The following is a 16,611-nucleotide window of genomic DNA, read 5'->3' as shown; positions in this document are numbered from 1 at the left end:
CTTAGTTTATTGGTTCATTAAGAAACAAATTTCTATTGCTTTATCAACTACTGAAGCAGAATATGTTGTTGATGTTGCTTGTTGTACTCAAATTCTATGGATGATATAAACATTACTGGACATTCAAGCTTCTTGTACTCAACCTGTACCTATTCTTTGTGAAAAAACTAGTTCCATAAGTATCTCTAAAAATGTTGTCATGCACTCAAAAACTAACCACATCCCAATCAAATACCATTTTCTAAGAGAGAAATTTCTTGAACAAAATTTCAAGTTGGAATATATTCCTTCAAAGGAACAGGTTGAAGATTTATTCACCAAGCCTCTTCCACGTGATTCCTTTCAATATCTTTGACAAGATTTAGGAATTATTCTTGCCTCTTCACTTTGTTAATTTTTCTAACATAACATGAACATAAATGTTATGTTCAAGGGATTTGTGACTATGAAAATCAGTGTTTTACATTTTGTACATGGTTCTTATAGATGACAATTGCATATGCACATATTTTTTGACTTAGATAGTTGTGTATGGTTTCTTGTGGTGATAAATGAATCACACAAATTCAGGGGGAGCTTCTCATATGTTTCCATTAGTTCATTATTGCGTTTCTGGTTCTAACATTGGTTTGATGTACTCTGTTGGCGATGTCCTTATGCTGATCGTGATGAACGTTGAGATGTTGCAAAGTATTTGATATGTCACTTTGATTGGTGAGAAAGATGTGATGTGATCATAATTGATGATGAAGAGTTGGCATAGGTTCAGGGGGAGCATCTTCCATGCTTCTAATGGTTCATTGTTTACATTATTGTTTCCTGAGCACTCTCTATTACATTGTGTTGACTATGATGAGTTCATATAATTGTTGGTGATATTGATATATGGTTATTGTTTTTGTCATTGCTGAAAATATATATACTATTGCCACTCTACCATGGGTATCAATAATGCTTGGGTTGATCATGATGAAGTTATGAATGATACCTTATTACTAATTATTGATACATATTAATGCACTTGATAAGGAGGATATGTGCATGATGCTACATTATCTTATTATCTTATTTCTTCTTGATGATGAGGATATTCATGCTACTATCATTATGCCAATTATGTTGCTGATATAAAAGGATTATGTTGCAGATTTCTATATGGTGCATTATGGTTTTTGATGAATATCATGGCCTTGCTACAAATGATACCTCATTGTTGAGATTCCTATTTATGAATGTCATGGATGTATCTTGCTATAAAGGTCATGAAAAGAGCCATGTTGTAATCATTATAAAATTCAATCATGTATGGGCTATTGGGTCAAATATGTAACCCCATTATGTTGGGTGATTGATGTAATCATGGGAGCATAAAGTCCTTAGCGATATCAAAGGTCATATTTGTTTATGGATAACCATGTATTTGAGTCAACAAGTCTTGTAGTTTTATTCATATATTTAGAAGCTTCAACATATGCTCAGGGGGAGCATGATCAGTATGCAAGTTTCATGTTAGCAAATTAGACTTATAGTATTGAGCTCTACAAAGGAAGTACTTCATTCAGCCTAGTTAAGCCATTTTCCCATAATGCGAAAGGGGGAGAGAAGACTTGGTGTTGGCAGGTGGTTTCCAAACACCAAAGTGGTTTCCATCAAGTCCAAAGGGGGGATTATTGGCATTATGGATAATGTGTTGTCCTTGATGAAAACCTACTTGTCAAATATTTCATTGATGTCAACTTGATTATAGAACCATTGTAGATGCCATAACTGGTGGTACAAATATTATGGTACATATGTTACAAAAGATATGTAAAAGAAATGGCACTTTAGTTATATATGGATGAAAAATGTGAAGTTTGAAAAGTATACATGACCCCTATGAAGAAGCATCACGTACATACATAGGTTTTGTGAACAAAACTTGCGTACATAATCTGAACCATGGAAAAATGGAGACTTGGGACCATTACCATGTAATTTCCCATAGTATTATGTCAAAAACGTCTATTTGATCCTATCAACAAATACTAACAACATTACCAAGGGATTTATCTGTGGTATTGGAAAAGGAAAAAAAATATATAAAGGAGATGGAGATCAAGGAGTTAAGTGTGCAATCAAATAGATTATTCATGTGCGATCTTATCTGAAACAAGTGTGCACCAGGGAGCAAGGATAAAAATCAGATATGATAGATCTAAAGTGTATTGAAGACTAATGGATATGCTTGATTAATCTATTTATGTTTATTATATCTATAGCTATGGTGATTGTATGATCCTGAATATATATATATGCTGATATTTGTAGCTTTTGACAATATGCACCTAGAGATCTGGGTTTGACATATGTTTTGAAATGAAGTATTGTTTTAGTAATTTAAGGATTAGTATCTAGTTTTGGTTCTATATAGTTGCATACATACGCATGTATTCCTAGTAGGGGTCACATATATATTATGAAATATTTTTTGTTTGATTTGGGTTTTGGTATTCAGTTTGTTGAAATATATATGTGGGTTTTATGCATGATAAGCATGTATATACACATATATGGTTAAAGACAATCACATATACATTCTAAGTAGAATTTGATAAGGGTTTGAGTTGCTGATTGATTATGTTTGTTCTATTTGCAGTTGTTTACCAATGATGTCTTGATCATGATGATCTATGTCTGGCAGTGTTGATTGGGTTAATTTGGTTGTGGATTGGAATATTGGTTATTGATGATGGTACAAAGTGTTGACTTGTGATTAGTTTCTACTATGACTCAGTATGTTAATAACTCAGTGGGTGATGCAGTGATTCTGTTTCAGAATTCAGCGAATTGATATTTGTACGGAGATGTTATACACAGTAAGCATGTATATATGCAGGCATACTTCATAACAATCACATATATAATATAAAGTTAATATTGATCACAGTTTGCAGTGACTGCACATTATTTCTGTGATGACTGTATGATATCCAATAGTGTGATTAATCAGTGAATGGTTGAATGGTTGATGTGTGACAATATTATTTGGTATTGCATTAATATGATCTAATTTCATTGGTTGAGATTCAATTTAGTGATTGGTTTTCTTTAGTAATTAGTGGCTTAATGTTTCAGTGATTCAGTTGGTTTACAGTGTTTCACTGATTCATATTTTGAGATTGAGTATTTCAGTTTGGCATATTGGTTTGGGATTATTGTTGGTGTGAGTCTAGTGTGAAAATGTGATGAAATGTGACCTACATGTTTTTATGATTGGTTGACAAGTGGATCCAGTGTGAAACATTCTGAAACGTGGTCCATGAAGTACTAAGGGTTGTAGCCTTCGGTGAGGGGGTAGAAGCTCCCTTCTGGTAGGAGTCAGTAAATGCGATTAGGGGGTTGTATCTCCCTTCCAATGAGTGCTAGAGAAAGAGTGGAGGTTGTAGCATCCTACAAGTGGGTGCCTATGTGCTAGTAAGAGTCTACACTAGTACGGGACACACTGAATATTTTCTTTATAAGAAAAGAAGAAGACAAGACAACAACAATGGTTGTTTTTATCCCACATTGGGTTTCTGCCTAAGATCCTAGTGTCCATATTTGTTGATATGTTTTTTCCGTGTTAATGATTTATTTGCTCTTTACTGCTCATAGTTACTTCTTAATACACAGAAAATGAAATAATGATGCACTAGTTAAAGATAAACATTTGATGGAACATATGAAAAATTAGTTATCTAGATATAAGTTGGTTGCATTCACTATAGTCGTGTACACATGCGCATTGCATGAATACTAATAACGTACAAAATTCTGAATGTGAAATTGAAAGTGTGAATTAAAAATACTAATTCATCCCCCCTCTCAATATTTTTCCTAACATATCTTCCAACCTCCAACCCTTAAATACTTTGAAAGGATCTCATCCAAATTAGATTTTACGAAAGATATTGATAATGGACTTGGAATCTCCTTCAATAATGTGCTTGTGAAATTGCTTGCAGATTAAAACTGAGAGACCCTACTCTAGTGCCGAAATTTCATCAACATTATTAGTGTTGAGGCCTATGGAACTTGTATAAACATGTAGAATATTCCCATTAGAAGTACAAAATAATTCACCATAATTGGCTTGGTCTAGATTTTCTTTCAAGGCTATATCAAAGTTGAGTTTGATGAAGTCCACCGAAGGGGGGACTAGAAGGGAAGAAATTGGGGAAAAAGGAAGTCTGCCATAAGGAATAGGGGGAGAGATCCATTTTGGTTAGAATGAATATTCTAGGTTGATTTCATTCCCAATTTTTGGGGCACTAATGAAGAGAATTATGCCAAAATGGTAGTGTGGAAAGGACATTATTTGGTATTATGCTGGTCTATCAAAAGAACATAACAAGATATTTTCTAACTTGGAAACATAGAAGATATATTAAAGGGCCTTGAAACCATTACTTTGAAGCTTGTCCCATTTCAAAGTTTTGTTCCATAATAGAAGCCACATAAAAAGAGTGATTTTGGGACAATGTTTGAGATTCCATATTTTATGCCATTTTCCTTGATCATCCTGATTGTCGTTTCTTGTTAGAAGTCTAGAAGCATTAGAGAGGTTAAAATTGTAGGTTTTAACCCTGTACATAAATTACCTGCATACAAATTCAAAAACACAGAAAATAAACAATGCGAGAGCATAACACATAAAACACATATACACAGAGATTTTCCCCTAGATCCCAAAATCGGGACTACCAACTTGATTTTTCATTATGTTCCTTTCAATGTTACAATACATATTTATACATGCCAAAGCATCCAATACCATGGACCGAAAACCATCGCGTCCAAAACCATGGACCGAAAAACCATCGCGTCCAAAACCATGGACCGAAAAACCATCGCGTCCAAAACCTTGTGCGAAAAACATGCACAAAAACATAGGTAGGTCTGCCCAACCTAATATAGGGTCCAAAACCAAAATTTTCTGGGGCACTGTTCCGGACCCCATAGAGTGGGGTTACCTGCACCCCTAAAACCCCCTGTGATTCCCCCCACTACGTAATCGTGGCAACGAAAGGGGGGCTCCGCCCCCCTTCTAACCCCCCGGTTAAATACATGGGCTAGTCGTGGAAACAATATAACACAACCCAACATTCTCCCACTTGTTGTTTTCTTTTCACAGGGGGCCACAAGAGAGCTTAGTCATTTATCTAGCCTTGCAATGCCCATTGTTTCTCTACACTAAGAGAAATTCTCAGAGCTCACAGATTTTGTCAATGCATCTGCAATATTCTTCAAAGTGTCCACCTTTACCAGCAACACCTTTTTGTCTTCTATCATATCCCTCACAAAGTGATACTGAACATCAATGTGCTTTGTCTTTGAATGATATGCAGGGTTCTTTGCCAAGAAAATTGCACTTTGGCTGTCACAGTCTATGCTTATAGCTCCCTGTACTAACCCCATACTTGAACACAATCTCTGCAACCAAACTGCTACCTTGCTTGCATGATTGGCTGCCATGTATTCTACCTCTGTAGTTGATAGTGCCACTACAGATTGTTTCTTACTCATCCAACTGACTGCACCTCCAAATAGGTTAAACACATACCCACTTGTAGATCTTCTCTGATCCAGATCTCCAACACCATCTGCATCAAAAAAGCCACAAATATCCAACACTCTATCCAATCCCGATCTTCCTTGGTAGCACAAACCATAATCACTAGTGCCACGCAAATAACTGAAAACCCGCTTCACTGCTGTCGAGTGCTCCTTCCCTGGTTTTGACATAAACCTGCTCAATACTCACATTGCATGTGCAATGTCTGGTCTAGTATTGACCATTGCATACATCAGGTTACCGACTACACTTGCATATGGAACACGAGACATGTCCTCTTCCTCTTCTTGTGTCTTGGGACACTGTTCAACATATAACTTTACACCTACAAGAATAAGAACCTTCACCGGTTTACTATCTTGCATATTAAACCTCTACAATATTGTCTCAACATACTTCCTCTAGTTTAACCATAGCTTCCTCTTTGTCTGATCTCTTTTAATTTCCATGCCCAAAATATAGTTTGCAGCACCAAGATCTTTCATGTCGAATTTGGAGGAAAAATGGGTCTTCAAATCCTGGATAATTTCTTTGTCATTTCCAACCAGCAACATATCATCCACATACAAGACCATATAAATAAAACGGTCACCAATTAATTCAAAATACATACAATGATCTGCTTTTCTTCTGGTGAAGCCAAGTCATCGTATAAATGTATCAAATTTCTGATACCACATCCTTGGTGAGTATTTTAACCCATACAGAGACTTCTTTAACTTGCATACCAGTTCTTTCTTACCCTTCACCGCAAAGCCTTCAGGTTGCTTCATGTAGATCTCTTCTTCTAGATCCCTGTGAAGAAATGTTGTCTTCACATCCATCTGTTCTACCTAAAAATCAAAAGCAGCAGGAACAGATAAAAGTAATCTAATAGAAGTTACCTTGGCGATAGGAGAAAAAATATCACCAAAATCAATTCCCGACACCTCGGAATAACCTTTTGCTACTAACCGAGCTTTGTATTTCTCTGCCCCCCTTCTAACCCCCTAGTTAACTACGTGGGCTAGTCATGGAAAGAATATAACACAACCCAACAAAAATTTCATGAAGGATAATACCCCAAACAAAGAATATCGTTTCTCCCTTGAATAAAAATTCTTCTATTTCTTAATTATTGGTTGATAATTGTAGTTTTATTTTGTAAGGGAGTGTTGACAGTGTTGGACCCACCAACATGTCATAGGATCCCCTCGGTAAGAAGTCCCAACTTGACCTTAGACCATTTGGTGTAGGAGTCCTAGCAGTGGGTTGTACGGTTGCGCAGAGAGGCAAGTAAGATGTCCCTATTGGTAGCAAGGGTGTGACATATTAAACAAGTCAAGGAAGGTGCATGAATGATTCTAACACATGGAGGGTGAGGTGAGTGCGCCCCTTGGAAACCTATGAAATCATGGAGTTAAGAAGGGAACGTACGAGCAAATATGCATCACAAACGGGAAGGCAAGTAAGCTAGCAATAAAAAGTGATGGTTAAATCAAAAACACATTTCAGTAAGATTCATACATACTTATATAGGAAAGCCATACATGCATGTGTAAAAAAACAAATACATATATAATTTAGAGTAAACAAGATAGCTGAAATACAATATGACATATGCATGAAACGTGTTGGCTCTGTTATATTAAGAAGTGAAAGTCCCAATCATAAAATACAACCATGAACAACCACTAGTTCTGACAGCGGAACGTTACAGTCACTGCCGCCTACTCCTCCAAAGAGATATACTAGCTCTGCACAATGGAGAAGCCAAGGCTCATTACAATACTCTCCAATATTTCTCCAAGATACTCCTATCAGAAGCTTGGCTGACCAAAAAGCCTCTACAATGAGTTATGAGGGACTATATATAGAAAAGGGTGGGGTGGCCCTTGACATTCCCCTTTGTGACTGTTCATCTACTCTCATGACTCTTCATCTACTCTATGACTGTTACATTCAACTATCGACACTTGAACTTCCACTTGACCGGACGTTACATACAATATGCACATGTACCCATGTGAGACAAAATAGGCTTGAGCAAGCCATGTAAGACATCACTACGACTCAGACAACTGTGGGAAGACCAACTCTTCAACATCCTCTCGATGGTCGATGATGGCGAATTGATGCCAAGCTTGGTAGTTTGCAATGGTGTCTGTGTACTCTGTGGTGACATCTTTTTGGAAGCGTACTCTTGCCTCCATTGCATCCAGGTACACTGCTCGGGATCATCTATCCAACTCGTCTGATAACATGCTCATCATTGTCTTGAGTGTGACTAGACCAACAACATACTGATGCATGCACTACTACATAATGGCTAATTATAGTTACTAAAAAAATGACTAAAATTTGCATATAAACGACCATTTTTCAGTCGGTGACCAGTAGTAGCTAATTTACAGTATCTTATAATGCGACCAACTTTTAGCTGTTTTTAGCTTAGTCATTAATTGGTTGTCTCATTTTATCATCAATAGTATATTTAGTCATAAATTTGGTCATTGATTTAGTCATTAATTGGCACAACTAATGACCAAATATACAACAAAACATATTACTATATGATTACCCTAGAAAACCAATTAATGACCAAAGAAATATGACCAAAATGTTTGTCATATTATAAGATACTGTAAATTAGCTACTAATAGTCACATATATGTAAATTTTAGTCATCGTTTGAAACCAATTAATGACCAAAGAAATATGACTAAATTTTAGTCGTGTTATAAGATATTGTAAATGAGATACTAATAGTCGTATATATGCAATATTTAGTCGTCATTTGTAATCACATATTTATTATTTGTAGTAGTCATTTATATTTTTTTGGTAATTTCATAGTCATCATATAAATGACTAATTTAGTAGTTTATATTCATTTCATTTACTTTCATTAATAATAATTATAAACGACTAATTTAGTTGTATATTCATCATATTTATGTTCATCACTAATCATTATGAACTACTAATTTAGTATTTTTAGATTGATTTTATGTGTTCATTATTAATCAACATAAATTAATTAATATGATTTTGCAATTAAATTAAAAAAACGTCATACAATGTGCATGTTCATCTAATATGAAAACACAAAGTTACATATTTTAATAACAATTCTAAACAATATGAAGTGCAACTATAAATAATTGCGACCACATAAATTATATTATATGAAATGTCAAGTATTACAATATGAGTTTTCAATTTAATATTGGTTGGACTACAATTTACACATGAAATATTGTTTCATCACTTCATAACATTATCATTGTGTTGCCAAAGCATTGCAGGGGAATTCACCAACTCTAAAGACTTGACCATCAATCTCTATGTTTGTGTCTTAATATTGTCTCGAAGGGTATCACTCGACCAGTGCTCTTCTCTCTCTATTTTTGCATTTGTCACTTTAGTGTCAATGTTCTTCTCTTTCTTTGATGCCTGCTTCTTACCATCAATATTGAGTTCCTTTTATGAAAACAAAAGAAGATACAATGAAAAATGTAAGAAATGAAAAATGATGAACACTAAAATATAAACTAAAGTAGACTATAAAGGATTTATACGACATGTACCTCAACATCAGCAATGTTAAAGCCATTTTCCCCCATAAAAGTAAGAAACTCAAATAAGTTTTCTTCAGTTGGGCGACAGTGGCCACTATGTGGCCAGATGACCTGTATAAACAAAGAGAATAAAATGTCACCATAGAAAATAACACATTAACAAATTAGTATTCAACGTTCAGGGAAAGCTTAGGCACAATCATGCCAACTAAGTTACATGCTAAAAAACTCAAGTTGCAGATAACTTGTGAAAACAAATAATCTAAGGTGTGATGTCTAATCCTTGTCATTTTATTCACAACAATATTTCATTCTCTAACGCATGAACTTGGTTAGGTATATAAACAACATTTCTCAAATAACAACATGAAAATAAAGTTTTCTAATAGTTATGGAAATATTTTAACACAAAACAACCAAAATGATTTCAATCAATATCATGTAATACTAATTTCATATTTAAGTTTTGGTTGTTGTTTAAATGGACATGATACCAAGTATTTTCAATTTAATATCTCTAAGACAAAACAAAATCAAAATACAATCAAACAATAAAGAGAGTATACCATGGAATCAACATTGCAATTATAAAAAAAATTGTTTACCTGTCCACCAATGTCTTGTCTGGCATTCCTAAAAAAAAATCTTGCCAAAAATGACCATGAGGTGAAAGAATCAAAACATTAAAAACCATGGGAATCCCTACTAAAATAATTTCCAAATTCGATGGGTCAGGTGCATTAAGGATCTCCAACAACAAATGAATCATATCTAAGACACACTCTGTGTTGTCCCACCATCCTTTTTGCAATAACATTCATGTAACATGCCCACACCAGAGTCAAGTAACCATCAATCACATTTCTTTTTCCTTTACCAAAGCATACTTTAGCTTGGTTAAACTCTATATCCTTTCATTCAGCATCAATTTCTACAAGATAAATGTCACACACTATTCTTTCACTTTTCTCAACATGCCACATATGATAAATTGAAAGTCACATAAAACCAAGATCAAACTATTTTCTAACCAAAGGTACAAACAAACAGTGCCTCTAATAAAACTTCACACCTCATAAATTACTCTGCCACGTGCTTATGCTAAAGGTGAAATTCTTTGAATCATATTTAGGTCATATTTAATGGGATATTCGTATGTTTACCATGATGTCAATTTGGTGCTAAAAGAAATATATAAATCCAAGTTATTATCAGTGAAATTCAAGTATAATTAAGAAAAATAACGTCATTGCAAGGTAGTGGAGAGACTCAACATCTTCATAATTAGGCTTCTCTATTTTAGTTTGATTTGATTTGAATTTATATTTGAATATATAGTTTCTCTAAAGAAGTGAAATAGAAAGATGAGAATCGAAATAGCCCTATGAATTTTTAATCAATTCGTATCATATATATCTGAAATAGCCAAGCCATCCTTCTCTGCTATTTGAGAGAGATGTATTGTGCATAGAAGAATAATGAATTAACTATCAAACACAATGATGTAATATATTAACGAAGGAAAGAAAAAATGACTTGACCATGGTATTTGTGTGCTCGAAGGAAATCCAACAATGATTGCATGCTTTCTTTATCATGAAATAGGCTCGAAGACAAATGTGTTGAAATATGTAACTAGGTTCATTCTTCATAATGACATGTAATCATGATTTTTCTGTAATAAAAAAAATAAATTTATTATTATTTTCTTGTGGCATGGGTTTCATGCTCAAGAGGAATTTATTTTATAGGTCAAGCTCCCATTGAGAGCTTCTAGGGCTTATGAGTCATTGTCATGTATGAAAGACCCATTTGGGAAAGTTACATATTGTAAAAGAAAATTATTTGAGTCAAAATAGAGTCAAGGAACCCTCCAAGACCAAGTCAAAATGCATGCAACAAGTCGGCCTTCACAAAAGAAAAGTCGGCCTAAGGGATAGTGACAAGTCGGCCTATTTTATGTGACAAGAAGCCTATATATACAAGGCTAGTTGACCACTTTAAAGTGAATTCAAGTAAGATCACAAAATTTCGATCATTGGACAATAAAGAGTCTCACATCTAGTGAAAACAAAGAGGATATGAGGAAAGATAAATTCATAGTTTTCATGTTTGTTTTTTGGGATCATTCCTCACACGTGTGCACTATAGCTACAACACATTCTTAGCTACAAAAGGATGAAATTATAGTCAGGTCAAAGAGGTGAATCAAGGGTGAAATAAGTCTGAAAGGTAGGCCGAATAGTCAAGGAAAGGAAGTTTTCCTAAGCGAAGGAAAGAAGAAGTCTCAAACATCCTCAAATTTGTCCCACGTATGAAAGGTTTAGTCAATTGCAAGAGGCTAAGAGTTGTAGTCAACGAGTCCGAGAATTTTAGACTAGCATTACAAATTCAAAAGTTGAAGTTGAAGAAGTGTATCCCAGTGCACCTGTGATAGTATATGGAAAAGAGAGCACTAGTGTACCCTATAGCGTCATATCTCTCTCCTCCACAAATACTAGTGTAACCTCAACACTATTGTACAAAACAATAAAGGATGGCACTGTTTGTTATAATTAACACTATTGTACATTGTTCTAACTACAAACCTCCTAAAGGAAGAGTAATATGGTTGTAACATTATCCAAATCACACGGATAAACTAACTCTGAAGACATGGAAAAAAGAAAACCTTGAAAAGCCATAAATTTTTCCTAAGGGACATGAATAACACCATTTTGAGACACAATTTATCAAATAAATAATTTCCCATAACCTTATTCTTACCTCCCATAAGTATCCTCTTTCTGAAAATGCACTAAATTCTACTCCCAATGCTCCAAAACACAATTAAAATGGGTTTCGTAGTTGCGGTAGCTCTTGTTGTGAAGAAAATGAGTGATAGGAAGAGGCTTCTTACAGGAAAAAAAATAACCAAGACAACAAATGTTGATGTTAGGGATAGAATAAATTCAATTCATTTCTAGATGAATGATTGAATAGCATAAATACATCTTAGCCTTAGATTTATTAAACTTGGAGAGAGACAGAAAACCAAAATACATTTTTTTTTTTTAATTTCTAAGCTTTACCCAGTGACATATCTCAGCTTATATATTGGCCATAGCATGTACCTGGCCTCTTTAAATTTAGTTATAAAACCCTCACCTAGTTACATCTTTCATCCATATTGAGTTGTAAAGAGGACCTGACTACTCTAGGTGAAATTATAGATCCTTCATCAGACATAACTAGCATTTGACAAGGGCAAAGGCTAACCTATATAAAGGCACCTCCTGTGTCACAAATGTAGTAGTACAACTCACCATTCTGTACTCTATTCTTTTGTGCACATATCCATTAGAACTGACCATTCAGGTTATACTCTTTGATAAGTCTATGCATTTTTTCAATTTTAGCAACTTCTTCTCTGTCTTTGGACTTTGATGGGTCAATATCACTAGCAACCATAATAAGGTTAACCAACTCTAGCTCTAGATAAAAGCATCCATGGGGGCATTTCTAGCTCCAATGGGGCTTGGAGAAGACAAGAGGAACATGGCTAAGGCTGTGGCTTCTAACTAAGGAATCATAGGGTAGCCACTTCTTGTAATGAATAGTAAATCTCTACTTTAACCTACCTTGTAGTTATCACCTCTGTCAAAATCAATTCCATCTGGTCTACAAGGAGCATAAAACCAACAAATATATTTGTATATTTGTATATGTGTTCTACATTGATAGCATTTCATGTCAGAAAGTTTTTTATTCCTTTGTTTATTTTTTCAATCAAATTACAACAATGTACACGTTGAATTTCATTATTGTTGAAAGGGATATGTGCATACAAACTCAAGGCAGGAAAAAAAAAGTTATGAATTTCAATCTTGATAATTCATTAGCTTTTACCTTAGGAAACCTTTTTAGGTAAGGCCACACATCAAATCAAGAAACCCAATGGCACAAAACTCATTTTTTTGTTCTGAAGGGCACCTAAAGTATCCAAGAATGTTGTGTTCCACTAATTTATTCAATTCATTGATTGCATGTTGTACTATGGGCCTCAAGAATCAAACGAGTCACCTTATAACAAAAACACCAAACAAAAAATATAAAATATAAGGATTTAGAAAACCAAAATAAAAGACAACATTAAACCTAAACGCAAAACAAAGAAGGGAAAATAATTTTCTCAAATAAGGACATTACTAATTTTATATTTTTATAGAAAGATTTTATATTTTTGTAGAAAAATTTGGATATTTGTCAAGCATGCTAACTACATGGTACAAAAATTGTTTCCGCAAATTTGTCCATAAATACGATGGATCTTACTCATAAATATTTGCAAAAGATTTGTCAAGCAGTAAATAGGTGCGAATTTTGAGTCCTAGTTGTGTGAACATTTGACATATTTGTTGTAGATTCCGTTTTGTTCTTCTTTATTTGAGCTTTGAAAGCCCTTCATCTGGTGAGACTATAATAAGAGTACCTCTACTACCATACCCCTTACACGAAGTTGGTGCCTTGCTGCTTCTAGTCCTACAAGTCGCTAGGGATGCAAAAACAACAGAGGTTACACCCACACACACTGCAAACAGGCTCGCCCCTTGATAACCCTACACTTTTATTATGTGTGTAGATCTATTCAACATGGAATTTGTTGTATTCTCCCTACATAATACAAGACCCACCTATAAATTATTTTAACAAATAAAGATCATCCTAATGCACACTACAACCTGATAAAGTTTTTAATAGTGTTGCACCATGATCCTAATTTGATACAATCCCTTTGAATCTTTTAATTAAACCAACAACAAATTGAATACTTGTCAACTGCACTGAATTGCCATTGTACCTCACCCAATCCTGCACAAGGTTTATGAACCCTCATCTTCGACCCATCTTGGGTTTTATTTGAAAGAACTAAGGGGATTGTTTATGAACCCTTCATCTTCGACCTAACTTGGGTTGAATTTGAAAGGACTACAGAGCTTGTTGTCCCCTCAATTTACAACATAATTAGGAAATGGTATGAATCCCCTCTCACCTCAATCCATGATCTAATTCTTTCAGAGTTTCTCATCACTACTTCAGACACCAGGAATCTATCTACCTTTTGTTTATCATTTCCTTTCCAATCATTCATTTACTCTAGGTTGAAGCCATCTTGATGGGCTCAAAATCAATAAGGCCAACTCCCTCAAAACTGTGCAAAGAGTCTGCCAGAGCCAACCTCCTTTCCTATTGTCTCTGTTTGTTTGATTGTAAGATTGAGGCCTCCCCCTAATATCAGAGTGCTAGTGACTAAAAAATTTAGACTTACAATTTCTCTCAGAATGTGATCCTTTCTTGATACAGTCCATAAACATTTACTACTAAAAATATCTTCCCCAACTTGAGCAAAAGTATTTATGCTCTAATATATGAGGCCATTAAAACAAAGTGTCTTTCTAATTGTTTTTTTCTCTTGTTCTGCTTGAAATATACTTATTCCTTATTCACAAACTAATAATAAAATCCCAACATTCCCTTTTTACCGTTGGTTCATCGGAATGAATTAGAATGAATTACTAATTGAGGTGAATGACCCTAAGGGAGGTAAAATGTTGTTTTTTTCTGAGCCCATACTTCAATCAACTTGAAATGGTGTAATAATATGACTTCACATATTCATACTACCTAGGATGGGACTTCTTAATATTACACGCTATCAATCAAATGTAAGACTTTGAAGAGGAATGCAGGACATGGACTAGTAAATAGAAAAAAAATGCCAAAGGAACCATACTTGAAGGACTGCAAAGACTACTTAGATACTTGAAGGAGAAATCAAATTAGTTTGTTTTTTTGGTAAGAATATATCTAGTTGATGAATTTCAACACTTTGGTCCAATGGACATTCAAGCGTGCTAGATTTCACCGTACAAGTACAAAACCCATTGAAACTTGAGTTGCATTGTTGCAAAAATGGATTCCATCAGTACTTTACAGAAATAGTCATTGTAGTTGTTTATAGTTTCCAATATCCTGTTCATGTGTATCACTTCTAGTGCTATAAATTCCAGCCACAAAGAAGCTAGAAAATAAAACTTTGCCACATAATGCAATATGAGCTATTTGGTGAATTGAAGGTAGCTCATCTACAAAAAAATTTAAGTAGCTGAGATATATCTTCACAATTAGGGGTGTTGTGCAACAGAGTTATTGAGGTTATACATTTGGAAAATTTGATCTTGGTACTCCTCATATAAAGCTAATATGATATTTGCATTGGTGACCTAAAGGAGCATAGAGAGGACATTATGTGAGACATACAGATGGGCATGATGCATATTTCATCTCACATACAGATGGGCTTGATGCATATTGCATGATATATCATCTTTCAGTAAGAACCTAATTACGAACATAACAAATGTGACATTTCTAATCTTATTTCTGAGCCCTGAGATGAAAAATTATCCTCTCTTGAGGCCCTAGTAGCACTTCATTCCTTGTAAGTTGTTACAAAAGTTTTGTGCCATATACTATGATCATTTTACAAGATAATAGTCCTACCAATATAAGTGATGAGATAATTCCTACACAAAGCCTTTCTGTCCTTGTTTCCCCTATAGTGCCCTTTATTTTGTTGGCAAGATTCATTTCATTCAACAATGGGATGGAAGAGATTTTGGTTCTAATTCAAGCTAGACATAACTATCCTTTATTGTAGGGGACTTCACAAGTAAAGATTAAAGTAACATGACATCGACCACATGTGTGATGAAGTCAGCTGAGAAAAAACTTGATAGTTCATCGATGCCTCCCAAGTTCAAGGAAGGAGGCATTTTCAACTTCATTAAGGGTTAATCCTTGTACTTAAAAGAAAAAGGAGTATTTGATGTTCTTCGTAAAATGCTTAACTAAGCAGGATATTGAATCCATATAATTTGAGGAAGGATTTGTTCACACATGTTGGTTGGTCACTGATTTTGAAAAAGAGTGCTTCCTTTCTTGTGATTTTCCTAGCTCATACTACAAATAAAGGGTTATTGTTCCTATGTGTAGCATATTTGATTGGAGAAAAGTTTTATACCCTCCATGGGGAATGCCTAGATGTACCATTCAAAAGGAAGGATGTCTAACATAAAATATGATCAAGGATCTATAGATTTTTTTCTTAAATGAGAAAATGTGCCTAAATTTGGTAGAAAACATGCCTAAATTTGGAAGCAAACATTGCGATTTTACTGATAAACATTTTGAGAAAGCCATATCTAAAGAGGGTTGTTGTAACCAACAAAGGAAGATGGTCGTGTTGGGCGAGGAAAGGATCCATTGAAGGGTTCAAGGTCTAGTTCCAATACATAGTTATCCTTGTCATTGCAAAATACAAAGCTCTCATCATTTGCTTATCTAGGTAAAAAGAAGAGAGTCTGTATTTTTACACCTGTGAAACTAAATGGAAATGAGAGCACTAGTGTACCT

Source organism: Pinus tabuliformis, chromosome X (assembly GCF_031772625.1).
Source record: "Pinus tabuliformis cultivar Carrire ecotype Pingquan chromosome X, CPIR1, whole genome shotgun sequence".
NCBI lineage: Eukaryota > Viridiplantae > Streptophyta > Pinopsida > Pinales > Pinaceae > Pinus > Pinus tabuliformis.
Note: the sequence above shows the minus strand (reverse complement) of the source record.